The sequence below is a fragment of the Perognathus longimembris genome, chromosome 10 (assembly GCF_023159225.1).
Source record: "Perognathus longimembris pacificus isolate PPM17 chromosome 10, ASM2315922v1, whole genome shotgun sequence".
NCBI classification, from domain to species: domain Eukaryota; kingdom Metazoa; phylum Chordata; class Mammalia; order Rodentia; family Heteromyidae; genus Perognathus; species Perognathus longimembris.
The window spans coordinates 15,740,361-15,756,068 of record NC_063170.1 but is presented as its reverse complement, the minus strand read 5'-3'; positions in this window follow the sequence as shown (position 1 = coordinate 15,756,068).

Here is a 15,708-nt window from a genome sequence, read left to right as displayed (position 1 = left end):
CAGGAAATCAGAGCCTTTTCATAGTTTCCTTGAGGGCCTATGGCTTTGTTCCTTCGATGCAGGGTAAGTAGAGTTTGGCATCATTAGTTCTCCTAAGAAATCAAAGGTAGAGAAAGACCATTTCCTTATTTCTCAATACTTGTTAGAATCTTGTGTATTTTTTATTCACCCATTCCCAACACTCTAGTTTCTTCCTGTCTCATAATATGTCTTAGATCAAACATAACTTCCTCAACCATCGGGCCAGGTTTGGCCAACTTCTCCTAGCTTCCTTGTTGACTTTTGCTCCCCCAAGGGCCATCATACAAAAACATCGGTCACAGACTTTACAGATTTCTTATTTGATTCTTACACCAGAGACAAGGGTTGGTGTGTCATATAAGCTTGAGATTTTCATAGTCAGTGTGAGCTGCAACGTAATTATTCCACTGAAAAAAATGTTTCAATGAATAAAATAATTTTGCCTTTAATTCCTGAATAAGCATTCTCAACCATGAATCACTGCATCACAGTGCCTACCATGATAATGGAACTTCAGCTTGAAGTTTAGCTTATGTCTTTGAGTGTTTACTTACCAAGCTCAAGGCCCTGAATTCTAAACTCAGTACAACTAAAAGCAACAACAAAAAATATAATAAAATTTCCATTAGGCAGTATTATTCAGTCTAACATATTTAAATTTGTTCAAGAATATAGGTGACCATCCAAAATGTGCTATATTTTTGCAAGTTGTGACTATAGGAATTCTAAAAAAGACATTAAAGAACTCAGAAGCCTGATAGATAACTGGAATAAAAATAAACACATTGGAATGAACAAAAAGTCAACTCTCAAAGAAATAGAAAATAAAGCAGTGAAAAAAGACAAGAACAATTACTTCTACTCCACAAAGAAAGTACTTACATAAATGTAGATAACTTTTTACCATTGAAAATGTTTTTACATTACTTGGTCAGTAAAATAGTATCTATATAACGTCTCTGTAGCCCAAGATGTAGGGCCTCACAATATGATTAATTTGAATTTATTTGGCTTAAAATAACTTCTATCTCTCTCTATATCGACTTGTCTTAAGTACCAATGTATTGTACTAAAGTATTGTAATACTTCAAAGGGAAGAAAATTAGGGCCCAACATATTTATTCTTTATATTTCTTCCAGTTGACCTTTTATTTTTATTGGATTTTTTTTTTCATTATGGAGGGATTTATTTTGACGCATTGGTTCAATCCATTTTGTTTGGCATTATGTACTTGGATAGTAAAATCATGGTTTGAAAATTTCCTTAAACATCTCATTTAAAATAATGGAATTCTGTGTGTAAAAATGTGTTGCAGTGTAAGCTGTGCGAACCTCAGAGACCCACGATTGCACCAACAGGGAAGAAAGTCAGAACAGAACCACCCCTTGCCAACTGAAATCAAGTCAAACCAGCCAATCAGGAAAATAGACTGCAGTCCATTGCAGGGAAACGAGAGACTGGTTTCTTTTTCTTTTCAAACATTTTTTTTTAACTTTTCTTTTAAATTTTCTTTTTAATTTTTTCACACCTGAAACATCATTGGCTGTTTTTTTTTGTTTTTTTTTGTTTGTTTGTTTTCCATTTTTACTGGCTTGTTTTATCAAGTTTTTTTTTTGTGTTTGTTTATTTGCTAGGTTTGTTCCTTTTCTGTTATTTTCCTTTTTATTTACTTATACTTCCGTGTTAAATAATTTTTCTCTGTTTTGTGTATCTGTCTTCCAGTTTTTTTACTTCATTTCTCTCATTGCGTCCTCTTCCTATAAAAATTACTTTCCTATAAATAACACCTACACCCTTTTCTGCTAACTCTCCAGTGTCTGTCATTTTATGAATGTTCTTTCTACTGATTCTACTCTTCTCCACATTTCCACGTCACTGAAACTAAACCAAAATCACCACCACCCCCCCCCCAATACACTTTACTCTATTCTCTTTACTACCTCCAACTTACCCTCCGGACTTACTGCCTGGACCTCCAGGTTCCATTGACTCCTGGTTATTGGATAGAGGATATCCCAGCTTAATACGAGTGAATCAAAGGGGTTCATAGAGAAAGCCAGTCCTAATAGAACTTAATATAAAAACAAGAATTGAGTATAAGGTTGTAACAGTAAATAAGTAACTACTGAATACAGGGCCCAGGATCAGATGTTATATTGAAATTGTATTCTTTAGGAACACCAAATCTAACTTTATAGACAGGTATACAAGTTATCTGTTTATAATTGTGAAATTGTAAGATTTACACAACAGTGCTTGGTAAGGGCTGCTTTGGGTCTTAAACAGTGCTCACAGGTGCTGGTAGACTGGCATTCCCAATTCAAATGGGCAGAAGAAACACAAGAAAGATGGCAAATAATGAAGTATTATCCCCCACCCAAAACAAGCAGGAAGCAGAGCAGTCAATCAAAAACATAGAAGAAAACCCCCAAAATGCTCTACAAAGTTTACTGATAAACATGATAAATGAAAAGTTTGAATCTCTTCAGTCAATTATGTTAGAGCGTGAGGAGGCAAAGCAAAAATTAATGGAGAATTTCATGGCATGCACAAATAGAAAGATAAGTGAGCTTCAAGAGTCAAATGAAAAGATAGCTACCCAACTTAAAGATTTGAGAGACAACACTCAAAACCAAAGTAATGAAGTTAATGAAGTAAAGAAGTCCATACAGGACCTAAGAAATGACATGGAAAACATCAGGAAAGACCAGTCAGAAGGAAAAGAGATTTGAAATCAAGTAGTTAGCCTACAGTCCCGACTAACTGAAGCAGAGGATCGAATCTCAGGAGCTGAAGATTCCTTAGATTCTATGGAGAAAGATCAAAAATCAATACAAATCCAGTCCAAGCAACAAAACAGATCGCTACAGGAGATTCAAGACACAATCAGGAAGCCCAATTTAAGGATAATAGGTATTGAGGAAAACTTGGAGAAAGAGGTTAATGGGATAGGCAACCTATTTAACAGAATATTAGCTGAGAACTTCCCAAATATCCAGAAGGAAAGGCCTATACAGATACAAGAAGCATTTAGAACCCCAAATCGACCAGACCAGAATAGGACTTCCCACCGTCACATTGTGATCAAAACAGCTTCAGCAGAGTGCAAGGAAAAAATACTCAAAGCTGTTAGGGCAAAGAAAACAATCACATATAAAGGAAAAGCAATCAGAATTACCCCAGACTTCTCAGCAGAGACCATGAGAGCAAGGAGAGCCTGGAATGAAGTATACCAAACTCTAAATAAAAATAACTAGCAACCAAGAATTCTGTACCCCGCCAAACTCTCCTTCATAGCCGAAGGTCAAATAAAAGTCTTCCACAATAAGGAAAAACTGAAACAATATATCTCCACCAAACCAGCTTTACACAAAATCCTTAAAGATGTACTATACAGGGAAAATAATCAGGATCCCAACACAGACAGAGAAATGAACCCTAATTAGTAAACACTAGATCAAGAAATGGGAAGACACAGCTTTAAACAAGACAGTGATAATGAAAGGAACAAACGATCACCTCTCAATCCTAACTGTCAACATTAATGGACTTAATTCTCCAATCAAACGACATAGGCTCATAAGTTGGATCAAAAATCAAGATCCATCTTTCTGCTGCCTCCAAGAGACACATCTATCCAGCAATAGTAAACATCTTCTAAAAGTGAAAGGCTGGAAACAAATCTATCAAGCAAATGGCCCCCATAAGCAGGCTGGAGTTGCAATCCTAGTATCAGACAAAATTGACTTCAAATTAAAAAAGGTAAGAAGAGACAAAGAAGGTTACTACATACTAGTAAAAGGATCTCTCCAACAGGAAGAAATAACCATCCTAAATATCTACACGCCAAATGCAGGAGCACCCAACTTCATCAAACAAACACTACTGGCTCTAAAAACATTCATAGACCCAAACACAATGATAGTGGGGGACTTTAACACTCCACTATCACCTCTGGACAGATCAACATGCCAAAAACTGAACAAAGAAACCACAGAACTAAACAATTGCATAGACCAACTAGACTTAATCGACATCTACAGAATATTCCACCCAGCAAGGACAGAATACACATTCTTTTCGGCAGCACACGGAACATTCTCCAAAATAGATCACATCTTAGGGCACAAAGAAAAGCTGTACAAATTCAGAAGTATCAAAATCATTCCCTGCATTCTTTCAGACCACAATGGAATAAAATTAGAGCTCAACTCATTCAGCCACCACAGAAAATCCCACAATTCATGGAGACTAAAGAACACACTGCTGAACCATCAGTGGATCATTGAAGAAATTAAAACAGAAATTCAAATGTTTATGGACTTCAACCAAGTTGAGGGCACAAAGTACCAGCTCCTTTGGGACACAGCAAAGGCAGTACTCAGAGGAAAATTTATATCTCTGAGTACATACATCAACAAACTGGAGAAACAGCAACTCAGTAATTTAAGGAAGCACCTTAATTTTCTGGAGAGAGAACAGCAAGCCAAACCCCAAGTCAATAGACGGAAGCAAATAATTAAAATCAAATCAGAATTAAATCAATTAGAGACGAAAAAAACCATCGAAAGAATCAACAAAACAAAGAGTTGGTTCTTTGAAAAAATCAACAAGATAGACAGACCCCTGGCAAACCTGACCAAAGAACGAAGGCAGCACACTCAAATAAACAAGATAAGAGATGAAACAGGTAGCATCACCACAGAAATAACCGAAATTCAGAAAATAATAAGGGACTATTTTGCAAACCTTTATGCCAACAAATTCGAGAACTTGGAAGAAATGGATGATTTCCTAGAAAAAATTGATACCCCCAAACTCAACTATGAAGACTTAAACCTTCTAAACAGACCCATATCCAGTATTGAAATAGAAACAGCAATAAATGATCTCCCATCCAAGAAAAGCCCAGGTCCAGATGGATTCACCGCAGAATTCTACAAGGCCTTCAAAACAGAACTCACTCCAATATTTCTCAAACTCTTCAATGAAATTGAAAGAGAACATTCACTGCCAGACTCATTTTATGAAGCCAGTATAACCCTCATCCCAAAACCAGGCAGAGACTCATCACGGAAAGAGGACTACAGACCAATCTCCCTGATGAACATAGATGCAAAAATTCTCAACAAAATTCTGGCCAATCGACTTCAACAGGTCATCAAAAAAATCATACACCACGATCAAACTGGATTCATCCCAGGGATGCAAAGCTGGTTTAATATACGCAAGTCAATTAATGTAATCCACCACATCAACCAGAGCAAGGTAAAGAACCACATGGTTTTATCGCTGGATGCGGAAAAAGCGTTCGATAAAATCCAGCACCCATTTATGCTAAAAACCCTGGAAAAACTGGGATTCCAGGGAACATTCCTGAATATAATCAAGGCAGTTTATGACAAACCAACAGCAAGCATAACTCTAAATGGTGAAAAACTAAAGCCATTCCCTTTAAAATCAGGAACAAGGCAGGGATGTCCACTCTCTCCCCTGCTCTTCAACATAGTACTAGAATTCCTAGCCAGAGCAATTAGGCAAGAAGAGAATATAAAGGGGATCCAAATAGGAAAAGATGAAGTTAAACTTTCTCTCTTCGCAGATGACATGATCCTATACCTAAAGAATCCCATAGACTCTACCCCCAAGCTACTAGAGCTGATACAAAACTTTGGCAAAGTTGCAGGATATAAAATAAACCTTCAAAAATCAACGGCCTTTCTCTATGCTAACAACCCGAAGACCGAGGCTGAAATCAGGAAAGCAACTCCTTTTGCAATAGCCCCCCAAAACATAAAATACCTAGGAATAACCTTAACCAAAGAAGTGAAAGACCTCTTTGAAGAGAACTTTAAAAGCTTGAAAAATGAAATTAAGTCAGAACTAAGAAAATGGAAAAACCTCCCATGCTCCTGGATTGGGAGGATTAATATAATCAAAATGGCAATATTGCCAAAGGCTATCTACAAATTCAATGCAATACCCATTAATATCCCAACACCATTCTTTAATGAAATAGAGGAAGCAATCCAGAAATTCATATGGAACAATAAAAGACCTAGAATAGCAAAAACACTCCTAAGCAGAAAGAACAGTGCTGGAGGAATTACAATACCCAACTTCAAGCTGTATTATAAAGCTATAGTAATAAAAACAGCTTGGTATTGGCACCGGAACAGGCCTGAAGACCAATGGAACAGAATTGAAGACCCAGAATTAAACCCACAGAACTATGCCTACTTAATCTTTGATAAAGGAGCTAAAACAATAGTATGGAAGAAAGATAGCCTCTTTAACAAGTGGTGCTGGCAAAACTGGCTCAACACATGCAACAAACTAAAACTAGATCCTTATATATCACCCTGCACCAAAATCAATTCCAAATGGATTAAAGACCTTGAAATCAAAACAGGCACCCTGAAGACACTAAAGGAAGGAGTAGGAGAAACACTTGGGCTCCTTGGCACAGGACAGAACTTCCTTAACAAAGACCCTGAAAGGCTACAAATCAAAGAAAGGTTGGACAAATGGGACTGCATCAAACTTCAGAGCTTCTGCACGGCAAAGGACATAGCTCTCAAGATAAACAGAAAGCCCACAGACTGGGAGAAAATCTTTACCGGACATTCAACAGACAAAGGCCTCATCTCTAAAATATATGCAGAACTAAAAAAATTACCTTCTTCCAAAACAAAACTGCAAAGAACAAATAGCCCCCTCATCAAGTGGGCTAAAGACTTACAAAGAAACTTCTCTGATGAGGAAATGAGAATGGCTAATAGACATATGAAAAAATGCTCTACATCACTGGCCATAAAGGAAATGCAAATCAAAACAACATTGAGATTCCATCTCACCCCAGCAAGAATGTCATATATGAAGAAAACTAATAATAACAATTGTTGGAGGGGATGTGGCCAAAAGGGAACCCTACTTCATTGTTGGTGGGAATGTAAACTGGTTCAGCCACTCTGGCAAGCAGTATGGAGATTCCTCAGAAGGCTCAATATAGAACTCCCCTATGACCCAGCAGCCCCACTTTTGGGTATCTATCCAAAAGACCACAAACAAAATCACAGTAATGCCACCAGCACAACAATGTTCATTGCAGCACAATTTGTCATAGCCAGAATCTGGAACCAACCCAGATGCCCCTCAGTAGACGAATGGATCAGGAAAATGTGGTACATATACACAATGGAATTTTATGCCTCTATCAGAAAGAATGACATTGCCCCTTTTGTAAGGAAATGGAAGGACTTGGAAAAAGTTATACTAAGTGAAGTGAGCCAGACCCAAAGAAACATGGACTCTATGGCCTCCCTTATTGGGAATAATTAGTACAGGTTTATGTAAGCCATAGCAGAGCATCACAAGGCCCAATAGCTATACCCTTAGAAACACATAAGATGATGCTAAGTGAAATGAACTCCATGATATGGAAACAAGTGATATATCACAGTTATAACTACTTTCAACGTCCTATGTGTATGTGTAGTTTCTATTATTGATGATGTTTTGTATCACCTTCCTATGTTTGTACCTACACTATCTCTGTAATCTTATCTGAGTGTATTGGAAACCGTGTTTACTGGTATTGGAAGTAGGAAATTCAAAGGGAATACCAAATTCGAGAGACACAGGGTAAAAAAAGAGAAATAACTACAAAAGCAATACTTGTAAAACTTTTTGCTGTAAGTGAACTGAACAACTGGGGGGGGGAGGGAAAGGGGGGGAGGGAGGGGGGCATGAGGGACAAGGCAACAAACAGTACAAGAAATGTATCCAATGCCCAACGTATGATACTGTAACCTCTCTGTACGTCAGTTTGATAATAAAAATTTGAGAGAAAAAAAAAAAAACTGTGGGAAAAAAAAAAAGAAAAAAAAAAGAACTAGAGAAATAGCAATATAGAAAATAAACTCATAACAAACAGTACAAGAAATGTATCCAATGCCTAACGTATGAAATTGTAACATCAGTTTGATAATAAAAATTTGAAGAAAAAAAAAATGTGTTGCAGTGATATTTATTTTGTAAAGATGCCACCTTAACCTTAGAAGAGAGAATATATCCAGGAAAAAAAATAGCTCTGTATTCTCTCTCTGTGTGAGGATATTTGATGGAAAACTAAATTATTTAAACATTTCTGTTCTGTATTATTCATTTTATTAATAGTACTTTCCCCCAAAATGTAAGTACAATTAGACAATTCTTACTGTGTTGGTCCTAAACTCCCTTGCATCGACCCTACAAGTGTCTGCTATGTATTTAATTGTATGTAGTATTTTTTTCCTCTGGTCTTGAAATTTAAGGTGCATCTTTAGGCTATGTCAAGTAAACCCAAGTAAATAATAAATAGAGGAAACTCGAAAAAAATTACATTACATCAATTAAGGAAGAATTCTTTTTAAACTTTGGATTTTCTATGGAAAAAAGGTAAGTAAAGATTAAAGTCCATCACTGTAAATCTGTTTGGATGGGAGCAAAGAGATAGTGCTTACTTTGAGCCTTGCCAATGGAACACACAGATGATCCGCTATAACCACACAAGTAGATTTGTTACATCTAGATAAACATATGGTATTTCTCTATTTGTTACTTCATTAACTTATGGATCTCAATGATTCTAAGTTCCCTCAGCTTGTCAAAGAGAGCTTGGGACATTCTCTCTGAGATGTATATATAAGACTACTTTACATTCTTAGAAGGCCAAATTCTGTCTTTGGTTTGATTAAAAACAAAATAGGTGGTAGACACTGGGAAAGTATACTATAGGGGAAAATTCCAACACATTGTCAAATGCCTCAGAGAAGGGGAATGAGATAATTCATTTACAAAGATGACTTCATCTATAAGAAATTCGTTAGTGGATCTTTCATCCTTCTGTTTAATAAATGAGGGGAATTTAGGGCTTTGCAAGTTGAGTAGTTTCTCAAGCTTTCTGATTGCCAGTAAGGGAGGTGGTACAATCCCTGTTCTCTGCTCTTTCTACTACAGTGTGCAAATAGCCAGATCTAAATGAAATTTAAATGTCACATCTCTTCCATGACTCATAAAATGCCCAGTGCCAGATAGGTTGATTTATTGTGTGTGGCCAGAGAAGAATCTATAGTATAATAGACTAAAAGAGTGTAACTATTTTAAAAAATGACCCTATGTTCTCATTTTACAGATGAGGAAAGGGAAAGGGGGAAATGACAGTCAGTTGATCATTAATAGAACACGTTGAACTCAATTCTGATTATATCACTCTCCTCTGTAATATTGCTCACTGACTTCCCATACAGCTTGAAATAAATTCTGACTTCTCTAACATCACTCAGAGACTTCTTAAGATTTTCTTTAAATTTCATTTTCTATGTATGCAACATCTATTCGAGTTTAACTTATTCCACTTACGGTATCCTGCTTCGGGTTTTATTTTTCCCTGTTTAAGGTTGTTAATCATGCTTCAGTTACCCAACTTACTTTCCTCCATCCTTGCTACAATTTGTAAATCACTGACACACATTCACATTCAGTGCCCTTCCTAAGTTGCATGCAACATTCAATTTCATTATTCACTAACAACACTAGGATGTGTGTGCAGTTGCCAAGGTTGAACTCAGAGACTTTTTTAATGTGCTGGACATGAGGCTGCTGTCGTGGAAGATGTATTCAGCACATCCTTGTCAAGGGATTTTATTTGTTGACTTTCACATTTATTACATTTGAAGGACTGTGTCAGTTATTATTAAAAATCTATTTGAAATAACTTTCTCTGCTGCTGATTTCACTTAGCATGACTCTGACATCTCAGGTTTCTGACCAGAAGCAATATTTTCTTTTGACTCACAAGAGCTTCCTTTTAAAAAATGAGAATCTTTAAATTCCAGCAGTTTTCTTACTCAGATATGGATGGCTTTGATAGTGCTAGTCTCTGTTTACAGCATAGACTTTCCCTAAAGCAAAGAACTCCTCTTTGACTTGAGCACTTTCACTCAGAATCCACCTCTTATGTTCTGTAGTGTCCTTTCAAATTGTAAGTTTAACTTTCACATGTCAGGAGGGGAGTGTGGGCATTCGTGGTGCATTTCCTAGTGCTATGTCTCTATAGTTTCTCAATATGAACAATCTAAGGTTTTTTTCCTATCAAGACTTCCTCCTAGTGACCCTGCCCATAGGTAATCTATAGATATGACCCATGTATATATGGACATATGTATGTATGCATTTGGTGGTTATGGGGTTTAGACTCAGGGTTGGGATGCTGTCTCTAAACTTTTCTACTCAAAGCCAGTGCTCTGCTACTTTGAGCCACAGCTTGACTTCAGGTTTGGGGTGGTTAATTGGGGATAAGAGTCTTAAGGACATTTCTGCCAAGATTGGCTGTGAACCATGATCCTCACATCTCAGTCTTCTGAGTAGCGAGGATTACAGGAGTGAGTCACCAGCCCCTGGCAGTTATTACCTACTTGACTGGATTGCTGACCCCTGTATCCCATGTGGACTATAAGGAGCTGCCACACTGTCCACCTTTCAGTTACACTGTGACCTCCTGGAACTTGTACCTGCCTGCCTTAAGCAAGCTGGTGGCTCAAACTTGTAATGTTACTTGTGATCTGAGCATCAAGGCTCAAAGGTAGCCTATGGCAGGAAAGTCTTAAAAGACTCCTCTCACCTATTAGTCACCCCCAAACTACAAGCAGAATTGTGACTCAAATGGTAGAACACCAGGATTGATCAGAAAAGCTAAAAGATATCCCACACACACATGCCTTGCATTCAAGCCTAAATATAAGGAAAAAAAGAAACAAGCCCACAAGAAACAAAAACAAAACTCTCCCTGGAAGAAAGCTGTCTGAGGAACAACCCAGATCCTAATTAAAGTTATTGGCCCATGAGTCTGACATTCTCCTCCCATTTTCTTTTCCCCAGATGTGGCTGCCAAGCATACTGGGTAACGCTCAGGACCTATAAGTAGCTCCCTTGACTTCTGAATATTAATGATGATCATGAAAAGGAAGAATACTGACTAAAACATGGTGAATAAAATTTAGTACCAGTGGAAAGATATGTAAAACTTGTTGCTAGCAAAATTCGTGTGTGTGTGTGTATGTGTGTGTGTGTGTGTGTGTGTGTGTGTGTTTGAGATTCAGTGTCTCTGTCATATAAAGGGGTGGTGGTTGTATGGTGCTCAAATGCTTCTGTGGGATTGTGATTGTCCATAACCACCCATATATTCAAGACTTGGTCTCCAAAGTGGTACTATTAGGAACAGGGGTTGTAGACTCTCTAGAAGGTTGGAATTGTGGTGGATGATCTTTGAGCTGCTGCGGACATGGCCATGAATTAAAATTTCATGCTCTTTTATGCTATCTGCAGAGCTGAGCCAAGATAACCACCCTGTCCTTGAACCCCTGAACTATGAACTTCTTGTTATAAGTTGACTGTTCAGGAACCTCCTTGTATTAAGATAAAATTGGTTACAAGGAATTCTTTTAGGTCAAGTAATATTTAGTTATCGATTTCATTTCTCAAATAATCTTGTGCAATATTTTGCTAGTATCACATGGAGAAACTGAGGTTCAGCGAGACTAATAGTGTATGCTCACACAACAGTAGGATGAATAATTGAAATTAGAAAGCAGGATTGCAAGAATGGAATGGAGAATCGTTTTTCCCTACTCCTACGAATTTTAAGCCACAAGAAATGATACCTGTAGATGTTATTATATTCTTATTCTATTCCTTAAACACTGATCCTTTAATTCAGTATAAGTCCTAGATCCCTAAGCAGTACTTCCAAAGAATAATTCACTGGTTTTCTAAAGTTTTAGGATTTTTTTTAAATGGAATACAAATAAGTCACATACAATAATCTCCAACAAAATTTCACTATTTAAAGGTCAATATCTCTAAAAGAGGGATTTCCCTGAAGAAAGACACCACAAGGAGAAAAGGGAAACATAATTGTATTGAAGATTCTGACAACATGACTCTGAGACAAACATACAAAAGCAACCATGTTTTCCTACTCTTATCAGTCCTGGTTTTGGTTGGATCCAATGGAGGAGCAATAACAAGAATCTGGCAAGGGGGAATGATAAAGTCTGATGGCTTAAGGAGATGTATTTCATAGGCAATAGACCTGAATGTGCTTTCATGACAATGATTGGAAGATTTTTATATAGCTGAAATATCTAATAGGCTCCACTTTAGAGAAACATTATGGAAATGTAGTACACACTTCAGCAAGGTTTACTGTGATTTACTACATCACTCATTCATTCTACAAAAACGAAGAGAAACTCTTCAGTGAAGTATGCATTTAACTTCCCAGAGTGTATGCAATAGGTCTTCTTCAAGAACTATTTTCTTTCTTGATGTTCTTAGTTCTTCCCTTATAATACCTTAATGTTCACCATTTAATTTATCTACATATTTACTTGCTGTATTACAGATTCTGTTTTCTTCTAATAGTACACTGATAATAATTTAAATATCCCCACTGCTCAATCAATAGACTAGAGAGAGAGCAAACACACCTATGAGGATTATTTCTGGCATCCAAAAGTACTAAGAAGAAGTTAGCCCTGGAAATCTCAGCATGCCACTGTATAGAAAGATAATTTAAATAAGGTGATAAGGGAAGACTAAATTTAAAATGCAGCAGTCATACAGGGCCTGAATGACAAGAAGGAGCTTCCTGATAACGGGTGAATAGTAGGTGGAGATAATCATTCTCCCAAAGTCATGAGATTTAGCCCACATGGCCTATGTTCCTGAGAACACAGAACACTAGGGAAGTTAGTGGCACTGCTTTCTGAGTATGAAGGATTAGGCCCAAGTAGAAGGTGGGTCAGGGAAAATATGGATGTAATGCATATATCTATTTCTTTCTAATGTACTGAAAATATTCGGAATTCTTAGTATCTACCATTTATTCTGTGATATACAGAAAGAAACCCCTTACACATTGAACCAAGCTGAACTCAAGTCTGTTGGATCAATATATATTTGGAATAAGTCCTTAAACTAAAGTACTTAGTGTTGTCGGGGGCCTATATATACAACAATTTTCATAAGAGGATCTGTCAAATGAAAACATGCCAGGCATCATGTGGATTAGAAAACAGCATAGGGAAATGGAAATAGACTGAATTGGAATTCAGAGACTGACTTTCTAATACCATTCTAACACTTAAAATCTGCACTGCTTTTGTTAAGCTGGTAGATCTAGCAGAATAGATTATTGTTTGGGTATAAGGAAAACCTTATGATCATGTTCAGAAACCAATGAGAGAACAGATGGCTATGCTATTTGTGTGATTTACTCTAAGAATGACTGGTGACTAACTGTTGGTTCATTGGTTTGGTGGATCTGTTTTATTTATCCTTTTCGTGATAAGGAGAGGTCATTCCATGTCCCAGGTTAGTTAGCATAGTGTCTGACACATGTTAAGCATTTGTTGGGGATTCATCTTGGCCTTAAGGGGGGAAGGGCGATGAGAGCGCTCCGGAGACACCACCCTTCCCCCAGCCCTGGGGCAGTGTGGAAGTGAGCCACACCTATCTCCTTCTGGGTCTGGAACCAGAAGGGATAGCTTTGAGACCATCCCCCACCTTGTGCCAGTGAGCATGTGTGCTCCCTTTTTCTCGGGCTTTGCCCAGAGGGCGGTACTGTGGGAAGTGACGTTAGCCCATGAGGGAGGTCCTTGGGAGCTGCTCTTGGATGGATAAGCTCGCCAGCCTACGCCAGCTCATACTCAATTCTCATCATCATTATATTACTGTAAGCCCCTCCCAATTAAGTCAGATTGCTCTCCAAAGTGTCTGCGCCTGGCTTCCTTGGTGGGTAAGAAGGGAGGAAAAGGGGATCGTTTGGCCACGTGCACCTTAGGCTTGCCCGTGTTGCTTCACTCCACCTTGGCCACCCGTGGGTTGGGCGCCCAGAGGAGAGGGTGAAAAGGGGAGCACTGATAAGGGATTAAGCTTAGCATCCCTGCACCAGGGGAGGTAAATCTAGCCCGGCAATTTGCGGCCCAAACGTGGGGCTTGAACCCGCAGGAGGGAGTCCAGCAGCTACCAGCAAGCCCTAAGGGAATTGGAGTAGAGTCTCCGGGACACGTGGTTCTTCCATCAGGTCAGCAAAGACGATGGGACAGATTCAGAGTAGGTGGAATAATTTGTCCCTTATTGATTAGGGCGAGAATTGGAAGGTAAGGAAGAGGAGTTGGGAGAGGAACTCCCCCTTGTGACCTTCCAGGCTATCAAGACCCTTAAGGCCTGCTTTTCCTCAGACCCAGAGGAGAGTCCCTGGACTCAAGAGAGGGCAGCAGGGGGGAATTTTGATCTGGAGAGGGTGATGCCCCACTCCGAGGGGCCCAGGGAGGAGCGTGGGCCTGATCTCCAGGACCCTGGACTAGCTGCCATGGCCCCGAGGCATGTGGCGGGAGAACAATGTGCGCAGTGGCCCCTGCAGGCTCGCTACCCCTCCCCCACCGGAAGCCGGGCTCAGCTCCATACATATGCAGATTTAAGGAGCCCGGCTGAGAGGCAGCAGCAGTCCAGTGGCTGCAGCAGCATGCATTCACCAAGCTCAGACGACTCAGCAAATCTCAACCTGGTAGCCATCTCAGCCTCGTGGCAGCCCCAGGAGATACAAGATTTCAGAGAATTCAGGAGAATAGTCCTCGAGGGAGGGGGACCGACACCCGCTGGGGGGGAGAGCCTACTCGAGGGCGTGGCCCACCGGTTTTCTACCACTCAGGAGTGGAGAAGCCTGGCCTGGTCACTGCTTGATAGAACAATGTATGAGGAGTGGTGTTCCCTTTTCAGATATGAGTGCTATGCTCAGGTGGAGAGAAATCAGGCCACCGATCCGCCAATCCCCATAACCTTTGGCATGCTGTTTAGATCCACTTGACCCCAATAGGCTGCCTTCCCTGCCCCCTACTGGGAGCAGATACAGGCTGTGGGACTGGCCGCATGGTGTGGCTTGGGAGAGGGGTCCCTAGAGACCCCGGCAGTAAAAGCTACCCAAGGGACCAATGAGAGTCTTGCTGCCTTCGTTGGCTGAGTGAAGGACAATCTCCACAGACAGTTTCCTGGGTCCCAGGTAAATCAATTTCTAATGACCCTGGTGTGGGAAGGGATGACATCAGAATGAAGACTGGCTTGTGCAGGAGTAAAGGAGAGATCTGTGGACAGCTGGATTTATGCTTGTTGGGGCATCAGTGCGTGAGCCCACCAGGCACAGCCGCTGACCACTCTGCTTACTAAGGAGCCTGCTCCTGCCCCCACCGGTGAGGTAAGTAGGGAGCGTTGTTACCAATGTGGTGGCCTGGGCCACTTCAAGAGGGAGTGTCCTTCTGGTCTTGTAAGATCTGGTGCCTCGAGAGGACAGCCCTCTGGCTGGGCCAAGGAGCTACCCACAAAACCTTGCCCCCACTGCAAAAAGGGATTTCATTGGCGAAAGGATTGTAAGTCCAGATTTGATGCTAAGGGAAGGCCTTTAAATGATTAATGGGGCGCCCTCCAGCCCCATTCACCTGAAGGAGGTGATCAATCCCGAGACAGGCCCAATAAACAGCCTGAGGCCAAGGCCCTCTGGGCAGTCCCAATAGTCCCAGAAATGAGGCCAAAGAGAAATTGTTATAGCTGGAAAGAAGTTCCGAGTCTTAGTTGATACCGGAGCAGAT